Raw genomic sequence first — 16,302 nt, forward strand, 5'->3', positions numbered from 1 at the left:
TAGTTAGTCAGCACGATCTCATCGCGTGGATTTCGGAACACTTTAAAGCGATTTCGTGCTTTGATTTATCTGGAATTCTGGGGATCTTTTAAGCGGAAGCTTATATTTATTGAAGGTTGTCAGACAGCTCAGCTTCCATTGTAATAATTAAGATTTGGCTTGGGTTCTTCACTGTCATGGGAGAACGTTGAGGCCCAGGTGTTTTAATGCTCAAACAGAACTAAAAGTCTTAGTTTTCATTAGGTGGCGCCGAATTATCCAGGTCAGAGAAATCCATTGAAACCATAACACAGAAGTCCAATTGTATGCCAACCTAAGGAATGGCACAAATGGAAAGGTATGAGTTCAAGTGTTTGATGCCATAAGTGTCAGAGCGTCGATTTCCAAACAAACACGCAGATCACCTTCAGCGAATATCAAAGCGGGGGTTTAAACAAAGAACATATGTTACCAGTTTCGTATCCAGATTTGATAGTAAGTGTTGCAAGATTCGTGTTAATATATGGACTGTGAAAGATATTTTTCAAAACATATGTGCCCAGGTGCCAGTTTACAAGCAATATCGAACGTCAGTTGTGCATTGAAAGACAAATGACATGTACGCATCTTTCTAAAGGGGTGTAGATTTACTACAATGCCCAGTGTTTGTAAATAATGATCAAGTGCCCAATTATTGTGACCTTTGCAGCGATATCTACAGAGATCTTCCCACAAATGTTCTATCATATGAGATGGTTCTACATCGGGAAGAAATTGTGACAGAAACGCATAGGATGTCAATCACGTTAAAGGGCATTTATGACAGATAAAGAGATGAAGGAAAATGCATAGATTGCCAATCCCAACATCTCGACGCAGTGGATCCTGTCGTTATAGGAAAAACTAGGGCAGAGCCGTATTATTCTACCGACAAGGATCGGATAAAGAAATGGGGATTTTGATTTATGGAGACAGAATTTTTGCCAGACAAGGGTTGGTTTATGAGACTTTGCATCTCAATGCTTTACCGAACTACACTACTCGCGGGACTGTTCATATTGTGATTAATAATCAGTTTGCTTTCACTACTGATCCTGAATCTGGCAGATCCTCACAGTATTGTACTGATGCCGCAAAGGCTTTGAGTGTGCCCATTTTCCATGTGAATGGCAATGATGCTGAAGTTGTCGTGCTTGCATGTGAACTTGCTGCAGAATGGTGGCAGACCTTCCAGTCTGATGTCGTTGATGATCTTGTTTGCTGTCGCAGGTTTGGGCATTAGAGATTGATGAACCATCTTTCACTCAACCAAAGATGTATCAAGTTATTAGAAGCCATCCACCATCACTAGATATGTATGAAAAGAAGCTCATAGAATCCGAGGAGTTGTCAAACCAGGTGTCGTCAAATGGAGCAGTACAGAGTGGAGTCTGCTAAATGTAGGGAAGCTATCATCTCTAATCCGGCGGAGTTAGAGAAGAAAAAGATCGCCATTAAAGCTGCTGGTCCTTCTAAACTACAGGTAATTGCAGACTTTGACATGACACTTACAAAGTACTGGGTTGATGAGAAGACAAAGCTCATGGAAGAGTGGTGGGAGAAGACTCATGCACTTCTTATTGAGGGTGGTCTGACCTATGCAGCCATCAGGAACTCAGTTGCAAATTCTGTAATTGATTTTCGAGATTATGTGATCCAGTTGTTTGAGATTCTTGAGACATTATTGAAGAGGTTATGCGGCAGAAACTTAAAAGAAATTTCAAGAATATAGAGGTGGTTTCAAATCGTATGGTCTTCGATGACAATGGAAATCTCACTGGGTTTAGAGGCAAGACAATTCACGTCTTAAATAAGAATGAACATGCCCTTGAAATGGCTGCCCCCATTCATGAAAACTTGGGCAGCAGTGATGTGCCTGATGACAGTGGTGCTTCTGGTGTGAGGAATAGAACAAATGTCCTGCTACTCGGGGATCACATTGGAGATCTTGGCATGTCTGATGGCTTGGAATTTGAGAATCGTATCTCAATTGCATTTTTGAATGACAACGTTGAGGAATGGATGGAAACTTACAAGCAGGCTTTCGACATTGTCTTACCGAATGATGCCTCCATGCGGGAAGTAGTGGATCTTGTTCATGAATTATTTTCGTAAATTCACTGGGAATTTCAGCTTGCACAGTCTGCAAACCAAGTGAAGATCTATTTGTCAAATCTCAGGTGAGGCTTTTTGTGAGCTAGGTCATGGCAGCCAGAATGAGAAATTCCTACACTGAAATCAATTATATGTTACTGTTTGAGGTTAGGTCTATATATAGCAGTTGAATCTCTGACGTCAATGTTCACCCATGCCTTCCATTTTAATTCCCACCCTATTGCAATTTCAGATTGGCAATGTTGAAAACTAACCTGGACCGTGGACTCGATGGAGTTAAACATTATTGCAACAAATGTTGAGGATACATTAGGAAGGGTACTTTTTTACGAGAATGTCTTGTGAACATGCCAATTTTTTTTTTTTAGGAGAATATCTGGTAAATGATGAGCCCCAAAAATGGATAATTATGTGGGCTCATTCAACCTCCTAATTCGACTTAATCCACCATTCTCATTAGTTTATTGCATGTTTTTGATTATATTTATGCTAATAGAGTGAATTGGGTTAGTCATTATGCCAACAAGTTTAATGTGTGCTTTGTGTAGCCTTTGTGGTCAATTTGGAGACAAAATTGAAGGTTTTAATGAGCACTTGGCAGCCAAATTCGTGGGAGAACAAGGGAGAGGATTTGTAGGAAGGTGTCCCCTTCATTTATGGGCCCTTACCTTGAATTCTCCACCATCAGCTCGGAGTTCAAGGGCCACCAAATCAATTAACACGAGGGCAGCCAAGCAAGTCAAGTAGGACTGCTGTTAACTACAAGTTTTGGGCAGCCGAGTCCCTAAAGTTTAGGAGGACTGTTGGGGTCCTCAATTTGTATAAATAAGAAGGCTTAGGGCCTCATTTTGGTTAGCTAGTAGTTAGCCAATGGTTAGTCATTTTGTAGGCAGAAGTTAGCTAGTCTGTAGTTCGATTTTTTGGCAGTAGATTAGCTTTGCTTTCAACACATTTTCAAGTTTCCCTTGTGGACAGTTTCGATGTAACTCTTCTTTTCTTGCTCAATAAAGATGAATCCAGCTTTTCACCAGCTCTAAATCTCTCTTAGGAGGCTGTAGCTCTTGGGGTTGGGCCCATCTCAAGCACTCAGTACCTCCTTTGTTTATCTTTATTTGTTTTTGCTGCATTCTTAGAATAAAATCTGCTATTTATATTTAAATCTTGCTTTGTTATTTAGATTTCTTTTGATGGTTAAAGTAGCTTCTCATGTTTGGAATAGATTGGTAGGATAATAACAAGAAAAAGGCTCCAAAAAAGGGTCAGCAAACACTTTTGGTTTCACCTCTTCCTTATTGGATCAGGGGCTGGAGTTGAAGTAACCGTGCCGTCCCAAACAAAAACACTAGTTTTCTTTGCCATGCAATCATTAGTGTTTGGTTTTCATTTGCAGAAGTTGGTTACATGTTCAGATCTTTGAATGCTTCATTGAATAGTTAATATACATGGTTTCATTTCAAATAAAACTGCTGTCCATTCTTGTTACTGTTAGCTAGATCATATTAGGGTAGCATAACTAGATCTTTGTTTTCTTGCATGTCTTTGTTGGTTCAGTTGGAAACACAAATTGCAGAGCACCTGTACCACTTCCCTGTCTATCCACACTCCCTCAAACCCATCTTCTCCATCTCCTAACTTGGTTTCTTGCCTCACATTGCCATACTAAACCCTACCTTTTGTGCAGCATTACTTCAGTCTTCTTGGAACAAGTCCAGCCATCTACACCTTCTCCTCAACTCTATCCATCAGTCCTTGGGTCATTTCAGGCCCCTACCCTGCCTCCCTATCCATTCATGCACCTTACCTCACTCACCCATCCTCCAAAATCCAATTTTTAAACATCCTGTAGAAAAATTACAGAACATCCTGTAGAAATCCTAAACATCCTGTAGAACCCCTGCAGACTTCCTGTAGAAGCTCACGAATGAGGTTTCTTGATAGCCAAACTCTGTGAAACTCTCTGGAAGGGTGTTAGGGACCCCTTAGGCCCTCTCTGTACCATCCCAACCTTTTCCAAGCATTTCTCCTCCTTGATCCACCCCTGCACAGTGAAAAGCCAGTTAAAAGCACATGCATGATAATTCTAATAACTTAGTCAAAAATACAAAAAGATGTTTTCTTCAGCTAGAGGTAGTGTAGACACATGTATTTTACCTTCATAGAAGTAATGGCATCTCTTTTCATAGTTTGCATTCTCTCCTTTGCGTCAGTAGGACTAGCTGGTAGAATTAGGATTTGCTAGAATTTGCGTTTCTTTTTGGTTTTTAGTTTCATTCTGCAAGTAGATTAGCTTCCTTTGAGTTAGATTTCATCCATTAGTTAAAAATCTTCTTCTAAGAGCTCATAGAAGTTGGCTTAAGCCCCTAGCGGACTTTTGCCAGCTGACCAAGTGACAGCTGCGGCAAGAGCTAGTACTTGTGCATACAGCACTGTCGCTTCCAAGTTTGTTACGAACTACCGGGTTGATAAAATTAAAGAAGGGAGTTCCAGGAGTTGTAGCATTATTGCTGCAATACTGGAGCTCACCATCTTTTTGGCGCCGTTGCCGGGGAAGCGTTAGAGTATTGGTGATTGCCGCTTTTCTTCTATTTTCCACTACAATCTTCTGCTAAGTAGTTTATTTCATTTCCATTATGCAATTTCGTTTATGCAAAAGTAGATTAGCATTTCCCACTTTCATAGATTAGCATTTCAATTCCGCAATTTCATTTATGCAAGTGTAGATTAGCATTTCAATTCCGCAAGCGTAGACTAGCATTTCATTCCTGCAATTTCATTTGAGCAAAATAGATTAGTCATTTCCTGCTTTCATTTCAATTCCGCATTTTCATTTCAGCAAGATAGTTAGTTGCAGTTCAATCTATTTTAGTTTTTGCAGGTACAAGCAGAAAAAAGAAAAAAAACAACCAAAAAGATTTCCTTTCATGCCTTGTAGGAGTAGAGATAAGTTAGAAAAATGTTTGCACAACACCCCCACTGCTTCACACAGCCAACCTTCTCTCTTCTTCGATGGCTGTGATTAAAGAACCCTTAGGTGGACAACAAGACACATCTGAAGAACCTCAAGGGAAGAAGAAGAAGAAACCATTCCTCTGGAGCAAATGGCTACAAGCAGAAATGTTGGGAGCAGCACCTTGTCCAAAGACGAATTTGAAAATCAGATCGAATATTTCAAGAGTGATATGAGGCAGTTTCTTGCCATGCAACTAGATACCTTGCGGATCCAGAAGAAGCAAGAGGAAGCCAAGAGGGCTTTGGTCATCTTTTGTCCTAGGTGCACTAGAAAGCACCCTAGCAACGAATGTCCAATGCACTCCCTAGAAGTGTGTTTCGTCTGTGAAAGATACCATCCTACGAATCAGTGCCCTTCCTTGCCCAGAATCAAAGCTACATATCAGAGAGCCAAAGGATCCACTGAATCCCTCTATTATATGAACCAAAGGAGGCTGCATGGACCTAGATCTTACCAACAGGAATTGCAAGGGACACCTGAGACCTATTATGACCCCTATCAAGCCACTTTCATGCCTTCTTGGGGTCCCCCTGCTCATCCTTCCTGGTTCACACCTCCTCCTTGTTCCTTCATAGATCCATATTATGCCCAACCAGCTGCTCATTCGTTTCACTCTTATGCTTAGCCACAGCCTCAGTGGAATGCACCTCATCACGGGTGGAGGCCCCAGTACAACACTCCTCCCACTTCTTTTCCTCCACCACCTGCTCAACCGCAACCATCACCTCCTCCTCCACCAAGGCAACCCCAAATGCCTACCCAACCACAACCCCATCCGCATCCATCTCAAACACACACCTCCACTCAACTACCCGTACCACCATTTCCAAAACCATACCATGGAGCAGCTCAACCCAATTGCAAAGCTGAGGCACAACATGTCCAAACAACTGCTCTTGAGCTCAATAATCTTCACCATAGCTCAGGAAGAGTATTGCAAAAAAGAGACTATATTGAAAGCATTGAAGGACCACATCAGGCAAAAGAAGATTCAGAAGAGGAAATCAAGGAACCATGGGCTTTACTTGATGAAGAGAAGACATCAGAAGCAGAGATAAAGAAAGATCCTTCATGGTTACCATCAAATCTTCCATGTATTCAAGAGAAAGATCAGCAAAAAGAGGAAGATGAGGAAGTCATGTTAGAAGGTGACATGAAACATGATCCAGATCAGTAAAAGGACCAAGGATATCAGAGCTATATTGAGATATGGTTTCAGACGGTCACTAAGTTGCAGCGGTACTATCTTCTTCAGCTATGTTTGATCCCTTCAAAGTCAGATCATTTGGTCTCTGAAATCCGGATACCTGTCAAAGCATGCATTTCGAGCCTTCACATCATCTTGTCTCTAATCTCGATGTGCACATGGCTCCATTGGAAGTATTCTTACACTTGAAAATGATTTTGTTTTTCAAGTAGGGTAGGGTAGAGAAAAAAAAAAAAAAAAAAAAAAGAAAAAAAAAAAAGAGAAAAAAAATGAAAATAAGAAGAGAATAAAAATCTAAGGTGAAAACCTCCTCGGAGGCGCCTTAGATTGGCTCATTGATTGAAAACCTCCATGAGGCGGTCAATGGGTTGGGAAAAAAGAGAAAAGAGAATAAGATCTCTGGGTGAAAACCTCCCTTGGAGGCGCCTAGGGCAGGCAATTAGGGTGAAAACCTCCATGAGGCGCCCTAGTTGTTTTTCAAAAAAAAAGAGAAAAAGAAAAAGAAAAAGAAATCTAATTTCCATTGAATAATTTCAGGTTGCAGCAATGACATTGCAGGTCAGGAGGATCACTCAAAACAAAGACAAAGGAGTTTTTGTGCCTTCTAGAGGAAGTTCTATATTTCTACAGGAAACATCCTGTAGAACCTTCAAGCGAGCCAGATTCAATTTTGGAAGGGGATCTAAAGCTTGGAATCCATTGGTTATGCCTGAAAGCATCCATGTTCCCATTCCTCATCCTTTTCCATCATCTTTTCCACCTCGTTGTTCTTCTTCATTGTGCTTCTACAGGAAGTTCCTGTAGAAATTGTAGGAAGCTAGAAATGGAGTTCAAAAAGGTGGTTTGGCAAACAAGGTAGCTTCCTCAAGGGTTTAGAAGTCCTCCTGCACTTTTCAAACTCCTCCTCCATCATCTCCATGCCTGCATCACAACCCAAGCTCAATTTTTCATACCATGCAACAAAACTGCAAAATGCCTTGAAGCAAAAATACCTAGAACAGAATTTGTTTCTTCCATAACTTGAAAACCATGCATCCATTTGAAAAACCATTTTACGGGGAATTGTACCGGGGTGATGGCAACATGCCTGAGCAGTTTCAGCCAATTCCGGTGCACGGTTTCCAAGAAATTAGCCTCCATCACCATCAGCCATTTTTGCATTTTCTCCATATCCGTGCATCTGTTTCAAAACCTGTTTCATGGGGAGATGCACATGGGTGATAGTAGCCTACCCAAGCAGTTTCAGCCAATTCCGATGCACGGTTTCCGAGAAATTGATCTCTGAAATCTTCAGCCATTTTCCATTTTTCTCGAAATCTGTGCATCCATTGATCACAATTTTGCTATGGGAGATGCATAATGATGATAGGAACGTGCTCAACAAGTTTCAGATCGATCCAGTTTACCGTTTGGGAGCAATGACGAAAACAAGTTTCTGTCCGGTGAAAATTCAGCAGCAGCAACTTGAGGGTGCAGATCTGAGCGTGGAAATGAACTCCTGCAACATGCATCCGGCCAGAGGACAAATGCACAAGGAAAACAACCAAAAATTAGTAGCCAAGCCACATGCAACCACAAAAACCAGTGCATGCAGCAAATGACAGGTCACAACAGCCATTTGACTTCAGGTACGTGACTAAAACTTGTTCCTCTATTGCATGAATCTAATTAAAGAAATGCATGAACGAATGGAATGGTGGGGTAAGCCATGAATCTAGCAAGGTTAACCCCACATACAGTTCTCTAGCGCTCAGGCAAAAATCACGCAGCATACGTGTATGGTCATTCACGTGAAATTTGAAAAAACACAGACAGTTGTGGATATTTTAAACTCTAGTGCAACTAATGGTAAGGGATTACAGGCAGATGGCACTACAGGGGACCAACAGTTTGCATGAGCAGCGCACGTCTCTGCCACCTCACCACAAATCACGCAGTAATTAAAGGAATGCTCGGCTGAAGACTCACGTTAACTGCTGATTCATTTACATTTGCAAACCTCTTCGGCTGAATCCTCTGCCTCTGAATTCTGTTAAACTGACGTCCTTCGCCAAGTTTTTCGGCTTGTTCAAAATTCTCCCACATACCAAGATCGTTCAAAGGTGCAGAGACATCCTACAGAAGCCGGCCAGCGTTCTACAGGAAGACGTTCTACAGGAAATACAATATATCCTTCTGAAGCAGAGAAACCCGTGTCTGTTGCGTCGGAATTGGAAATCTCAAAACGAGGTAGGCTCGAAAAAACTCCTCTATGCATGGTATGTTTTGAAAAGGTGGTGAATTGAACAGCATAAGATTGGGGAATCAGAGAAAAAAATCTGCCTGTGAATTGGAAGAAAAACGTTTGCCTGTGTATTGCACTGGGTTTCCCAGTTGTTTCTGCATCAAGATTCTCCTCCACGTTTCCTGTTTTTAAAAAAAATTCTCCTATAGGGAAGATATATGCAGCTGTGGAGGCCAGCCTGTGTATGAAAAATTTTAAATTTGCATATCTGTATGTGTGCTGAGAAGAAAACTTGATCTCTGTACTCTGTCTGTAAAAACAAAATTCTTCTTTTCAAAAGCAAAGAGTCAAATTCAGGATAAAAGCAGTTTAAAAAAAGGGAAATATTGCAATTTGATGTTGTAAGGAGAAGCACATAGGGAAATTCCTTGTTTGGTTTCAGAAAAAGGTGAAAATTCAGCTATCCCTCTGTTTTTAATTCTACCTGCTTTCTCACCTGAGTATTTTATTTAGAAAAAACACTCAACACCACATGGAGGACAAGCTAAAGGAATTAAGAGAACAATTGGCCATGGTGAGACACATTGAAAGCATTACAAAAATCCCAGCTACAGGAGGAAAATGCACTGCCGAAAAAGCAGTTAGAGCAACACGAAGGCATAGACATTTCTACAGGAAGTGAAGGGAAAGAACAAAAAAAAGAGAAATCCCCTGAAATGTTGGCAAGGGAAGCAACAGTTGTGCTTGCTGCATTAAGGCCAAGAAAAGCACAAGGATTCAAACAAGCAGAATAGGAGGAGCAATGGAAGGACATGGAAAAGAAACACAAGACAGACCACCACAGAAGGAACAAGAAGAATGAGTGAAATGCCAAGCTGCTGAGGCCAAAACTGTGGGTGGAATGAAGGCACAAACACCAAGGGAGAAACGATTGCAAACACGGGCAGAGAGGACTGAGAATGTCCAAACAAATAAGGGCACACCCAAGGCAACCAAAACACAAGTCAAAGAGAAGGCACCCCCAACTAAGCAAGCCAAATCAAGGAAAACTGTTTCTACAGGAAGCCAACTGACTGCTTCTACAGGAAGCCAGAAAACGGCCTCCCAGCACAAGCAAAAGGGTCCCTACCAAGTTCCCAGGCATCCTCACATCCATCCCCTCCATGAAAAATCATTTTTTTCAGGGTTCGAGCACAATTTAGTCAAGGTTCAACCTTCTACAGGAAGCTACAGGACTTTCTACAGGAAGTTCTGTATTTTTACCAGAAACATCCTGTAGAAGCCTTTGGGCAGGCCAGAATCAATTATGGAGAGGGATTTGAAGCTTGAAGTTTGTTGAGGAGGCATGCAACCACTCTTTTCTTCCATCCTCCACTGATTTCATCTCCTTTCACCACCATTGCCACCATCAGATTGAATATATTTGCACAATCATACCAAAGCTGAGAATTCTCTAGAAAAAGGAGCAAGTAGTGGGAAGAAGCAAAGAGAAAAGCATGGTTTCATGACAGAGAAGAGGGCATCACTTCAGAAGCTTGGCATGACAGGGAGGCCACCAGGGCCATCAAAGATGAGGAGATAAATTGGTTGCTCAGAGGATGAGCAACACTTTCAGTAGGGGGGTGATGATGAGCCCCAAAAATGGATAATTATTTGGGCTCATTCAACCTCCTAATTCGACTTAATCCACCATTCTCATTAGTTTATTGCATGTTTTTGATTATATTTATGCTAATAGAGTGAATTGGGTTAGTCATTATGCCAACAAGTTTAAGTTTAATGTGTGCTTTGTGTAGCCTTTGTGGTTAATTTGGAGACAAAATTGAAGGTTTTAATGAGCACTTGGCAACCAAATTCGTGGGAGAACAAGGGAGAGGATTTGTAGGAAGGTGTCCCCTTCATTTATGGGCCCTTACCTTGAATTCTCCACCATCAGCTTGGAGTTCAAGGGCCACCAAATCAATTAACACAAGGGCAACCAAGCAAGTCAAGTAGGACTGCTGTTAACTACAAGTTTTGGGCAACCGAGTCCCTAAAGTTTAGGAGGACTGTTGGGGTCCTCAATTTGTATAAATAAGAAGGCTTAGGGCCTCATTTTGGTTAGCTAGTAGTTAGCCAATGGTTAGTCATTTTGTAGGCAGAAGTTAGCTAGTCTGTAGTTCGATTTTTAGGCAGTAGATTAGCTTTGCTTTCAGCACATTTTCAAGTTTCCCTTGTGGACAGTTTTGATGTAACTCTTCTTTTCTTGCTCAATAAATATGAATCTAGCTTTGCATCAACTCTAAATCTCTCTTAGGAGGCTATATCTCTTGGGGTTGGGCCCATCTCAAGCGCCCAGTACCTCCTTTGTTTATCTTTATGTGTTTTTGCTGCATTCTTAGAATAAAATTTGCTATTTATATTTAAATCTTGCTTTGTTATTTAGATTTATTTTGATGGTTAAAGTAGCTTCTCATGTTTGGAATAGATTGGTAGGATAATAAAAAGAAAAAGGCTCCAAAAAAGGGTCAGCAAACACTTTTGGTTTCACCTCTTCCTTATTGGATCAGGGGCTGGTGTTGAAGTAACCGTGCTGTCCCAAACAAAAACACTAGTTTGCTTTGCCATGCAATCATTAGTGTTTGGTTTTCATTTGCAGAAGTTGGTTACATGTTCAGATCTTTGAATGCTTCATTGCATAGTTAATATACATGGTTTCCTTGCAAATAAAGCCGCTGTCCATTCCTGTTACTGTTAGCTAGATCATATTAGGGTAGCATAACTAGATCTTTGTTTTCTTGCATGTATTTGTTGGTTCAATTGGAAACACAAATTGCAGAGCACCTGTACCACTTCTCTGTCTACCCAGACTCCCTCAAACCCATCTTCTCCATCTCCTAACTTGGTTTCTTGCCTCACATTGCCATACTAAACCCTACCTTTTGTGCAGCATTACTTCAGTCTTCTTGGAACAAGTCCAGCCATCTACACCTTCTCCTCAACTCTATCCATCAGTCCTTGGGTCATTTCAGGCCCATACCTTGCCTCCCTATCCATTCATGCACCTTACCTCACTCACCCATCCTCCAAAATCCAATTTTTAAACATCCTGTAGAAAAATTACAGAACATCCTGTAGAAATCCTAAACATCCTGTAGAACCCCTGCAGACTTCCTGTAGAAGCTCACGAATGAGGTTTCTTGATAGCCAAACTCTGTGAAACTCTCTGGAAGGGTGTTAGGGACCCCTTAGGCCCTCTCTGTACCATCCCAACCTTTTCCAAGCATTTCTCCTCCTTGATCCACCCCTGCACAGTGAAAAGCCAGTTAAAAGCACATGCATGATAATTCTAATAACTTAGTCAAAAATACAAAAAGATGTTTTCTTCAGCTAGAGGTAGTGTAGACACATGTATTTTACCTTCATAGAAGTAATGGCATCTCTTTTCGTAGTTTGCATTCTCTCCTTTGCGTCAGTAGGACTAGTTGGTAGAATTAGGGTTTGCTAGGGTTTGCATTTCTTTTTGGTTTTTAGTTTCTTTCCGCAAGTAGATTAGCTTCCTTTGAGTTAGCTTTCATCCATCAGTTAAAAAGCTTCTTCTAAGAGCTCATAGAAGTTGGCTTAAGCCCCTAGCGGACTTGTGCCAGCTGACCAAGTGACAGCTGCGGCAAGAGCTAGTACTTGTGCATACAGCACTGTCGCTTCCAAGTTTGTTACGAACTACCGGGTTGATAAAATTAAAGAAGGGAGTTCCGGGAGTTGTAGCATTATTGCTACAATACTGGAGCTCACCAGTAAACATGCCAATTTTTCATTGGCCTTCTATTATTTAAGCCCTTAAACTTGAATCTGAACAAATAAAAACGAAACGTTAACCTGTGTATATTTTGGTGTTGGAAAGATCTTATTCTTCGTTGATACCTTTGTTTTTCTACATTATTGGTTATACACACCTGATAATGAGGCATGGGTATTCAAAAATAATGTTTAGGCATTGCAGAGTAAATCAGGAATTGCAAGTCCGAAGATGATCACGTCTTGTGTTATGAATGTCGTGTAATAAACAGAGCCACCATTGCATAAGATATGCAGGGAATAGGGAAAGCTTTTCCCTTATGAAAAGTAATGCTGTACAAGATAGTGGATAAGAAAAATGACCACATTGAAACTATATACAATTTTTTTTTTTTGATACTTGAGTAAATTGATTTTAGAGAAATCCCCACATAGCAAAAAAAACTAGTTATGCATGCATGGGCCCATAGGCCTCAAGGGTTCAACTTGTGCTCTGATACAAAGTGTAAGGACCAAGTTTCAGACTATTTACATTTTTTTTTCTCTAATCAACAACAAATACAACCAGAAAAGAAACACATTGAATTTCAAATTTATTTAGCACACACAATCCTGACACTCATTTCAGGAAAACATATCATAACATTTACATATGTTTAACTAAGATCAATAGTAATGAAATACATGTGTACCGTTCACCAGAAGGCGAGACTCCACTTGCTCTGCTGTTACTGGTATTCCCTTGTAGCCACCGTGAGTGAATGATGACGCACTTGATCCGAATGCGAAGACCCAACGGTTAACCTCCCAGCCTACTCCTTGGGTACTCTTATTCCCTGCAGACCCCCGAGCTGCAATGGGGTTGTACAATGGAGGAAAGCACTAGCTGGTAGAGGAGAGCACACCTTGGCTCAAGAGTCCCCTCTCTAAAATCCTCTACCTCACCAAACTCACTATAGCTTCGTAATCACTGCTCTGACATCATCTCATCCATCCAACAATAGGGATCCCAAAAAGTCCCTTCTCCCATGGCTTGCCCCTTCTTTTATAGGAGTCCTCATAGGTGACACTTGTCATGTCATGCATAATTAATTATTTTTTTATAATTCAATAGCTTGATTATTCACCCACCCATGTGTCATTCTCACATCAAGGGTCTCCAGAAATTATTTACTTAAATTTTTATTTAAAACTAATATTTTCCTCACCTCAACAAGATTCCTATTTCTTCTCCTAGTTGTCTCTTTATTCCCCCCTTTTATTCCTTAATTTGTGTTCATTACTTGAAGTCAATTAATGAGTCAAGATTTTATCCCCAATCTACTCCCTAATTTAACTCAGGTTATCTCCTAGATGGATATTCTTATGTTGGTTGTTGACACATGGAGCTTCTCTACATTTCTCTAAATTTAATTTATTATTCTCATTTTAATTCACCTTCCTCTTTTCTTAATTAGGTTTAAATTAGTTTAGGATTAATATTTATCCTTACAATTATGTTTGTCTTTCCCCTTTTTCCTAATTAAACCACATAATCTTCCTAGTATTTTCCAACATGGGAAGGGTAGAGTTTTTAAGGTACTCCATTTTAATTCTTCCTATGATCCTCCTTATTCCAAGTTTTATTTTTGATTTAATTACATTGGTTTCTAATCATCATTTACCCTTGATGTAAATTTACCTAGTTTTCATTCCTTGCTTATATTTATTTATTATTATTTATTTTTAATGATTCCAAGGATGCCAAGTTTGGTTGTTCCCTTCAAGAACTTCCCTAGAAGTTCCAAGGGTGCCACACCTAGTAGTTTATTTGTGATGTCAAGGGTGCCAATTTGGTTGTGCCCTTCAAGAACTTCCCTAGAAGTTCCAAGGGTGCCACACCTAATAGTTTATTTGTGATGCCAAGGGTGCCAAGTTCGGTTGTGCCCTTCAAGAACTTCCCTAGAAGTTCCAAGGGTGCCACACCACTTGCCCTTCAAGCATCCAGTGACTACAAGGGGAAATTATAGTGCAACGTCATAGACCCTGTCATCTCTTGTGTTGCCTGCTATATTGAGACTAATGGTGTCGGGGATCAAGGAATCCGCCTTGATGCGCGCCCCCCGGTAAAGTCCTCATGAGCGACCCAACTTTGGGACCTACCCTCATGGCATCATGATCTTCAAGGCGAAGGTGTTTCAACCCTTCCAACCCAAGTCATGGCGGGAGTGATAGTGGGTGAGATCAGGGACTCTGTCCCACCCCTCCCATGTAGTTCCATCCACTTGTACAACCCCATCACCCATATGTGAGTCATTCGGTTAAGCAACTAATCTGTGCCTGCAACCATTAACATATCATCAGAATATAGTTAAACATATATGGCAGATTTCAAGATCGACTTAGACTTCCAAAGATAAAAATAATATGAATTTTCATCAAACCAGATGTCGTCAACTCGTCATGTGCGAGTGCCTCTGGTGGTTTCCTGCCACACTCAATAATAATCAGTAACCAGGTTTTTCAGTGTTAGTCATTGTCATAATAACATTATTACCATCACTTGGTCATTCACATCATTGTTCATTGTGCACCAGAACTAATGTAAGTAGCTAATATAGGGGATACCTCCATCATGGCTAGCATCATCATAACCTTAATGGGACCATACATATAGATCAAAGCTATCATCATTTATAACATAAATAGAAACATGTCTATCCTTTACTACTATCACCATCATGATATCAATAGAGTACACATAACCATTCATTATATCGTAATCATAATATTAATAGAGAACATACATAACCATCACATTCACTGATAATAGAGTCACGTTTCTAGATCCTCAGCCTGAGTTCCTCATAGACTAAAGTATGCAAGATATTGTCATATTAGAGTCAGGAAACTAGAGTGGGCACTACAGAACAGATACATAGATAGTAATTTTTAGATTCAGTTTTAGTTTTAGTTTTAGGTTCATTTTTGCTTTAGATGAGGACAATCATTTAAACCGCCTACTATATTTTTGTAATAGATTATTTTTAGGATTTAGCTAGTAGTATTTCAACCCTTCTCATGCACTTAGAGAAGGGTCCTGAAATTTGTCAAAAACATTTCTTCAGAACATGCATAGAGGAGGTTTTGATGAATGAATGGAACAAGATTTATTGATATTTGTGTTTAATATTTGCTACTGAAATTGCACTTTTGTACTCTTAGTAGATATTGAACTAAGAAGAGATAGATAATTATTGCTGAAGCTCATGAATATAACTTGTTATCAATGGTACTTTTATCTCTTAACGATTTCTGCTTACGTGTTTAAGTGATATTCATGTTTAGTTATTTATATGTGAACGCTTGAATGCTTGAGTTATCATTTGGCACTTTTGTACGGTGATGGCTATTCTATTTGTGCTTAATATATGAATGACTTATTATGCGATATGTTTTTCACAACTATTTGGCTAACTTTTTATACGAAACAATTCATCTTTATTGAGTTCTTTTTTTATAGCAATTGAATGATCTTTATTACCAATTGCCGTAGAAACTATTTTAGATCATATAATTGAAAGATTAAATCCCAGGTTAGTTTAGAATTAGATATTTCAGTTCATTAGAATACAATTTGCATATTGTTAGATTAGATTTAGAATAAAAGAATTTTACTTAGAAATTATTAGGAAGGAAATATCAATTCTCAACACACACACACATAAATTGGGAAACTGGTCCCATATCCCCAGTCAGACCCACCATCCCAAACGGAAAAGGAGCTACTTACCAAGGTCCAGATCGGGTGGGTATCCCCCTTGTTGTAGACCCGATTTTCAGGGCTTCAACATATTTGGCGCTAGAAGGAGGGCCCGAAATATGAATGGCTAGTAAATCTAAATCCAAATACCATTATGAGAATAAATCGCCTCCAACATCTCCCCCGACTTCTCCATCACACTTAGAATCTTT

At 40.1% G+C, this 16,302-nt stretch overlaps 1 pseudogene; it reads left to right on the forward strand.

The window, feature by feature from the left end:
- Positions 1 to 1,387: 1,387 nt before the first annotated feature.
- LOC149249320 (uncharacterized) lies at positions 1,388 to 2,404 on the forward strand (annotated as a pseudogene).
- The last annotated feature ends 13,898 nt before the right edge of the window (positions 2,405 to 16,302 follow it).

This window comes from Pinus tabuliformis, chromosome 7, assembly GCF_031772625.1.
Source record: "Pinus tabuliformis cultivar Carrire ecotype Pingquan chromosome 7, CPIR1, whole genome shotgun sequence".
Taxonomy (NCBI): Eukaryota; Viridiplantae; Streptophyta; class Pinopsida; order Pinales; family Pinaceae; genus Pinus; species Pinus tabuliformis.